The sequence below is a fragment of the Acartia tonsa genome, chromosome 10 (genome assembly GCF_053477335.1).
Source record: "Acartia tonsa isolate MP-2025a chromosome 10, ASM5347733v1, whole genome shotgun sequence".
In the NCBI taxonomy this organism is placed as follows: domain Eukaryota; kingdom Metazoa; phylum Arthropoda; class Copepoda; order Calanoida; family Acartiidae; genus Acartia; species Acartia tonsa.
In genome coordinates this window covers 41487482-41496379 of record NC_137269.1, presented here as the reverse complement: position 1 = coordinate 41496379, position 8898 = coordinate 41487482, and positions in this window count along the sequence as shown.

Here is an 8898-nt window from a genome sequence, read left to right as displayed (position 1 = left end):
GTTTATCTATGCAAAAACTAAAAGTTTGCTTATTTGTGTATACTCAGTTTTAAGGGAATTTTCGCGGATTTTTTTTCCAATTACTACTAAACTTCATTTTACAGTTTCAACATAAAAAGAACAATTTCATATTTTTAAATTTTAAGCAACTTTGCTTTTATGTACAATTAACCTCTGATCACTCCTTCATGTGGTTTTTGTGAATTTTTCGCGGATTTTTAAAACAATTACTACTAAACTTCATTTTACAGATTTATCAAGACAAGACAAATTTTATAATTTCAAATTTTAAGCAACTTTGCTTTTATGTACAATTAACCTCTGACCCCTCCTTCATGTGGTTTTTGTGAATTTTTCGCGGATTTTAAAAAAAATTTAATACTAAACTTTATTTTACAGTTTCAACACCAAAAGAACAATTTCATATTTTTAAATTTTAAGCAACTTTGCTCTTATGTACTATTCACCTCTGACCCCTCCTTCATGTGGTTTAGGTGTATTTTTCGCGGATTTTCCAATAAGTCACTACTAAACTTTGTCTGACAGTTTCAACACCAAAAGAACAATTTCATATTTTTAAATTTTAAGCAACTTTACCCTTATGTACAATTCACCTCTGACCCCTCTTTCATGTGGTTTTGGTGTATTTTTCGCTGATTTTTCAATAATTCACTTTTAAACTTTGTCCGACAGTTTCAACACCAAAAGAACAATTTCATATTTTTTTAATTTTAAGCAACTTTGCTCTTATGTACAATTCACCTCTGACCCCTCTTTCATGTGGTTTTGGTGTATTTTTCGCGTTTTTTTTTAACATACAGAACTTCTTTTCACAATTATTGGTTAAAACGTTTGAACACTCAACTCAATGAAACAACTAATCAACATTAACTAAAGCCCCCTACAGTTGAAAAGCAAAGGAATAAGAAAACATTTTTATAAAACTTTGGGGACTTGTGTAATAAACACATTGTCCCCTCTCTCTCTCTGGAAAAAGCAGTATAGTAGTTTGGGAGGGAGGAGACATTGGGTTGTTTATAACTTTAGTCCCCAAAGTCTTATAATAACTTTTTCTTATTCGTTGACTTGACAACTTTGGGGACTTAAATTTTCATTGTTGAGTTTGAAAGTTGAGTGTACAAACGTTTCAACCAATAATTGTAATCTACAGAATTGTAATTTTGTGTCTCATCATGGGATGTACATCAAATTATTGGCTATTGTCTTATCCCTTTTGATCTTTGAATAGTAGTATAGCTATGCATAAGTAATACTTGTTAAAGCCTAAGCTTTTCTATAATTCCGGTTGTTCTATCAGTTTGTCCGTTCAAAACATATAGCCCTTTTTAATAATTTAGACAAGTTATAATTGTCCTATCGATTTCAAACTTTTCATAATAATTCCAACAGTAGGGTACTATCTAAGAATCTTAGTATTCAATGCGTTTTTACTTTATAAAGATGCATGTTTTTCATTCTTGTTCAAGGGCATGCAAACATTTTTAACTGGGGGGGGGGGGGGGGAGGGAATACATAGTTTAAAAAAACTAGACAAAATCCAAAAAAAGGATGACAAAATCCATAATAATCAATATAAATATCTCCACAACTTATATTATTAATTTATTCTATCCAGGGATCACAGGGGATAGGACAATGGATGGTATATTGATAATGATAATAAATTAACAAAGTTCGGGGGAAGGGGGGGGGGAATAGGAATGTCAAATACACAAATACCAAAAGTTTTAAACTTATTTATTCGCTGGATTTAAAACTTTGGGTACCTTTATTAAATTTGAGTTCTATAGGTAATTTTAATCTAAAGAAATGTTAATCTTGTTTGTCTTATCCATTAAGATCCCTGACAAATTTAACCAGGTCGAATAACATTATTGATAAGAAATTTGGGACCAAGCAACAATATTAAATGAATGGTTTTGAGCCAACAAATAATATTACTGGGTTATAAAACTTTGAGAGAGAGAGAGAGAGAGAGAGAGAGAGAGAGAGAGAGAGAGAGAGAGAGAGAGAGAGAGAGAGAGAAAGAGAGAGAGAGAGAGAGAAAGAGAGAGGGAGAGAAAGAGAGAGAGAGGGAGAGAAAGAGAGGGAGAGAGAAAGTGAGAGAGAGAGAGAAGAGAGAGATAAAGAGAGATAAAGAGAGAGAAAGAGAGATAAAGAGAGATAAAGAGAGATAAAGAGAGATAAAGAGAGAGAAAGAGAGATAAAGAGAGAGAAAGAGAGATAAAGAGAGAGAAAGAGAGATAAAGAGAGATAAAGAGAAAGAAAGAGAAAGAAAGAGAAAGAAAGAGAGATAAAGAGAGATAAAGAGAAAGAAAGAAAAAGAAAGAGAGAGGGAGAGAGAGGGAGAGGGAGAGAGAGAGGGAGAGAGAGAGAGAGAAGGAGAGAGAGAGAGAGAGTATACGAAATTGTCACATTTATACAAATAATATTAGGTTTATTTGAAAAAAAATGCGCAACTCAAATTATTAACGTATGTTAAAATTTGTAGTTTTCAAGATTCAACCAGCAAATTTCAAAACTTTCTAGAATGCACGGCTGCAAACGGCTGCAGCTAAAATCTTTTCTCCAGGCCTATAAATGAGCTAAATTTTATGAGAGTTAAGATCCCAGACCGTCCAAGTCCATCCAAAATTTTCTACAAGCTTTGAAAGTTGACCTATGCTTAAAAATAAGCAAAATTTTAGGAATATTTTTTATATAATTGATTGTTTAAATACCATTTTATTTATTTATTTCTAGTTTTACTTTTATTATCTGATTACAATTGTTGTAACGTTTATCTGAAGCTTGATTTTTCGAAAATCGGCCATCATTAGCGTGAGTAATCAATGTTTGAAGATGGGTTGGTAGTGGTAAAAAATTGCCTTAAAAAATGCAACCCTACTCTACTTTGTTAGGCACTGGACGCACTCAGAAATACACCTGGACCTTGAAAATATCATTTTTAAAAGCCCTAATGTATGTAATTTAGTCATATAAAGAAAAAAATATAAATACCAAGAAACCAAATTCCACCCCCAAGTTTTGTATTTTGACACCTGCTGGCCCACTGTGCGCTGGATTAGAACCGGTTTTCTACCATACAGAAAATTCATGTATAGCATAAATAACAGACAATTTTTCACGAATATTAAAATAAAAATCATAAAATTAATACCCGTTTTATCTCGGGACTTCGGCTCCTGGGGGCTAGCAAAACTGGTTTTATTTTAATTATAAATTCCGCGGAAAGCTTTCTATAATACGATGAGATAACTAACTACTAATGCTTTGTTTTCATGTTTTGTTTAACTTTTTATGTACTATTCACTTTTATTTTCTTGTGATTTACTTTTTCTACATTGTTTGTTAAACATTTTTTTATTATTTTAGCTACACAATGCCTTACTCTTTCTGTCAACTCGAACGCTTTGAGGAAAATACTATTTAACCCGTTATGAGTTTTAAAAGCTCATTTTTTACAATAGTGGATGCTCCCCTAGCTTCTAGTGTCTCAGTATTCAATTGGGAAGATATGGGCACAAAAATAGCCTAAAACCACCACAATAATTAAATCTATAAAAAACTTCCTAAAACTATCCTGGGGCCTATGTAAATCTTCTCTGAAAACTCATACTATTCAGTTGTTCTTGAAATCTTAGACTACAGACAAAAAACCTTACTACTTTAAATAATAGGAAATCAATTTAAAACGTAGTCATGATGTCACTGACGAATATATAAGGCTTGATAGCTCTTATAAAATCATGTTATTAATATTTTTAAGTTATAATGTTTTTCAACCTATCTTTATTAAAAATACACTAGTTTAAAACATTAATTATTATCAGCAATAGTTAATCAATTTTTATTGAATTTTAGTGGGTTATTTTTTTTAATGTTGCTATACTTGTTTTTTCTTTTTCCACCAAAAATGAGAATAAAGTTTTGTCACTTAGTTGCATAAAACTTTTAGTGAAGGTTGCAGTCTAAACAGGGATTAAGGGAAAAATATATGTACATATACAATGTTTTCAAGCTATCCTATTATATAAAATCGTAAGGGTTTTTCTTGGTATGTAGCTTAAGGCTATTGAACCGATTGGTTTCTCCATCTAAGGGAAGCTTCATGTAGGTCCCTGGATGGTTTTAGCATAGTTATTTTATAAATATAAGAATAGGGAAGGTTTTTAACTATTTTCTGTCCTTACTTACTTTGAATATGCTAGGGGCGCAGCCGCTAGTCCTTAAATAAAGTAACAGGATCTATTTCTGTGTCTGTTTGTCTGTGTTTACCGAAAGATCTCTTAAACCACTGAACCGATATGGGTTTCCTTTACAGTAAAGCTTCTTATAATTCTGTGGAAGGTTTGTTACAACTATTTTGGGGGAAAGTTGCTTCACCCTCCCTAGAGAAATCGCCCCTAGGGAAAATGACACAACCCACCGCCCTTCCCCCCCACCCCCCAAAGCATAATAACATTTTAAATACTAAAATAGAAAGTGAGGGTGGTCGATAGGAAAAGTGCCCCTAGACGTCTCTAGGGGCGGAGCCGCCGGTTTATAATAAATTTCCGCTATTTAGATATTCTGATATATATAGGGGAAGATGTATTTATAATTTATACCTAATACTTTATCCCTGGTTTTTTTGTAGCGAAGCTACTCTATAATTCAATTTGTCTTTTTGTCCGTCCGTCCGTCCGTCCATCCGTCAGTCAATCAGTCAGTAACGCTATGGGGGAAACGTGATTTTCTCGGCTCCTATTAGAGATAGACAGCTAAAATTTTTAGTGAAGATTACTATTACATATGCGCATCTAATTTATACATTGTTTTGTCCGTCTGTCTATTAATTGGGGTGCTAGATCGATTCCTAGATTTTTACGTTTTTGCAATTCTCAATTCCTGTTCAAGATGAATGGCCGGAATTTTCAGGGATTAAAGAAATTCAAATTCTACATAACTCCATCAAGTATTATGAAGATGCCTTTTTTGGTTGGGGTGCTAGATCGATTCCTAGATTTTTAGGTTTTCATGATTTTTTCGATCCCTATAAAAGATAGACAGCTGAAATTTTCAGGAATTGAATAAGTTTAAACTCTACATATTTCCATCAAGTTTTATTACGATACCCTTATTGGTTGGGGTGCAAGATCAATTCCTAGTTTTTAAAGTTTTTTGTAATATCTTAACTCCTGTTCAAGGCAAGATGAACGGGTGGAATTTTTAGTGATTAAATAGTCATTATTCTACATATTTTTACCTAGTTTTCTAAAGACTCGCCATTGGTTGGGATGCCAAAACAAATTTTGATTTTAACGTTTTTCTTATTAGCTTTATGCTTCAAAAGACCATCATACATTTTTAAAAGGTTTCGTGATTTTTTATTATTGAAGTTTTTTATAGTATACTCTATAGATCATTTTTCCCAGAGCTTCGCTACTTATGAATGTTGTCATCCTTGTATGTTGGTATTTCCATAATAATCATTTCTATTAGTTTTTTCCAGATTTTATTTTCAGTGATCAATCAAATAAAGTTAATAAGATTTTGTAGTAAATTATTACAGGCTTGCATTTAGAGGTAGGGGAGGCAATAAAACAGCCTAAAACCTAGGACCAAATTACAGCTTCTATAAAAAGTGAGATCTTTATGGACAAACAAATAAAACTTTATTTCTCAAGTCCGATTCTTTCCAATAATTAGACAATGGACTTGAAATTGATTTACACCCCTGATTACGATAAACAAAATTACCACCTCAATCGAACACATCTATAGTATAGATGTATATACAGACAACTACCTCCCTTCATTTATCAAAGACCTTTTTCGTCTGCTTCTAAATTATTTTCTGCTACTTTGCTGTGTTAATATAAGCGACACCATTGGTTGATTTCCAATGACCCAATAGGAAGGTTGCACAAGACGGTTGCGATGGGGAGATACAGCTACTTAACCCTTTCTCCCTATAGTGTTTTACTCTAATCTATGTCGAATAAAATTATGACAGAAAGGTTTTGGTACCAAAAATTGTATAACACAATCAACATTAAATAAAAAAGTATCCAAAATGTTTGAGCCAAAGTGTAATCTTACTCATAAAACATTGGGTACCATTTATATTAACAGTTGGTGTGCACAGATATTTGTAAGGGGTTCATTTTCAAGGGATATCAGAGAAATTGTGGGATTGAAGGGGTTAACAAAAACTTTTACCGATCTTTCATAGTAATAATCACATTTTAATAACAAGATTTGCAATTTTCTTGATTTTTGTATCAAATAAAAATATTTGCTATTTTTAGTTAAATTGTACTTTCTGAGAAATCTTAAGATTTCTCAAGAATAGAATATTTATAAATGAGACTTGATCGTATATTTTGAACTTTGATTTTTAAAAGCGAAGCTTTTCTATAATTAGGGTCGGTCCGTCCGTCCTTCCGTACGTCTGGAGCTGATAGCTTTTTTCGTTTATTTAGGCATGTCAGAATTGTCCCATAGATTTTAAACTTTGCATGGTGATTCCTGTAGTAGTAAGGTACGATTTAGAAAGCGTAGCAACTCTGTAATCATTACCAAAATGTCCGTAAGTTCATTTTAAACGTGTTGATTTTTTTACTTTTTTAACAACAAATTTTTATGTGATCTAATTATCCGGTTGATCTGATTTTTGGTATACTGATTCCTGGGACAATATTACAAGCGAAGTAACTCCATAATCAAGTCCTAAAAATGTAAGTACGTCCATAAACATTATCCTGTATCAAGCAGTTTTTCAACTTACATACAATTTTGCTTCGACTCTTATACATTTATATTCTGATTATTTAGTTCTGACACTATACAAGTTTTAATGTTCGTTTTTCCTACCGTTTCAGTGCTTCGCTTTTATGGATGTTGTCATCCTTTTTTATATTAATTGTACACTTTGTTAAAATCAGACGAATAAGTTCAAGAAACTTTTAAAGAAAAGGGATCACAACATTCATAAAAGCGAGGCTCTGAAACATTAGGACAAACGAACATTAACACTTGTAGAGTGTCAGAACTATTCAAAAGTTTGGTGGTAAAAAAGTTAAAAATCGTTATGTTCAAAATGGACTTACGGACATTCTGGCTCGTCTAGGAAGGCTGCTTTGATATTAAAATAGCGGCTGAAATTTTTTTTATGGATTTTTGTCTTCAGAAAAGTGTGCTATATACAATATATGACATACTAGTAGATGTGCCATAGCATCTAGTAGCTCTGTATTCTAAGGGGTTAGGAAATAAATATCCTAAAAACATCCTAATATTTAAAAGAGGCTGGCCCAAAACCATCCTGGTACCTATGACAAGTTTTCATAGAATGAAGCACTCAGTTAGTTTAGTAGTTGTCGAAATCTTAAGAAACAGACAAAAAAATCCTTACTACTTAATATAATAGAATATATATTTTTTATATTAATGCCAAATAACGATGTAAATTATAGTTAATTTCGACATAATGTCAGCAACGACCATCTAGTCGACGAAAAAAAAAACATTGCATATCGACAAAATGATGTAAATTTTGACAGATTACAGAAGCGGTGTAGCTGTCTAGTCTCGAAGTAAAATAATATACGCAATAGTCTTCTATAAGTAAGGAAGCGGTTTCCCTTTAAAGTGTCTATGCAAGCATTCAACCCCCCCCCCCATTTAAATTAAATTAAAATTAAGGAGAAAGGGGGGTGGTAGTTTTTTGTGTGTTTTACTTTAGATAGACCATGTTTGGTTAGGTTATAACAGTGTTAGGGCACCATTAGTATAAGACCTGCATGGTTAGGGCTTCTCACGAGGTTTTTAAGGAAAAACTGCCCCTTCTCAAAAATAAAAAGGGGGGGGGGAGTGATTTCTGTGCCCTTTAGGCATATTAAGGGAAAGAATTCATAAGTTAATTATGTACTTTTAAAATAGTTCCTTGTGCGTCTTTGAAGACGCAAATACTAAATAAAAATCTTGCTATTTCCGCCTAATGGCTAATAGTGCGTAAAAATTATGTTCCCATAAAAAGGGCAAATTAATAGTTATTTATAGCATTGTATTATAGACAGCTTTCCGCGGAAATTAAAATGAAAGACATTAATATATATATAACTAGTTTTGTTAGCACAGAGGGCCGAAGGCCCGTGATAACAAAATTGTCATTAATTTTATAATTCTTATTTTAATATTCGTGGAAATTTGTCTGTAATTCGATGCTATACATGATTTTTCCAGTATGATTACATAACGAAAAATTGTTTCTGTGGTATAATTGAATAGCCGTCGTAGAGATTTAATGAATTATTTTTACTTTATTGCATTTATTGTATAAGGATTAGTTATCTGCTAATATAATTTCCAAGTATTATTTATTACATGAACATCACCAAAAGTTATCACAAATTTTTGACACTTTGGACTTCCGAGAAAAATCAGTTATCATTATCTTGGGGATTTTAGTGACATGGCAATGGATGATAAATTATCATTTCCCGAATTTTATATTGGTGAAATTATGAATAGATAATAAATATTGGAGATTGAAGATTTATTTATCTTTGACCTTACTATTTCTGTCATATTCCGGAGAGAGATAGGGGACAATGGGTTGATTATTACACTAGTCCCAAAAAAACGTTTTTTATCTGTTGGCTAAATAACTTTAGGGACTTTTTATTGAATTTTAATTGTTTGTTTCATTTAGTTGAGTGTCCAAACGTTTCAACCACTAATTGTAATCTATAGATGGAGTAATTTTGTGTATTACCATTTGGGATAAACATAAATTTATTGGCTATTGTCTTATCCCTTTACATCCCTGCAAGAGAACTAACCATAAAATAACAACATAAAATATTTCTACAATTAGATTTTTAAATTTTT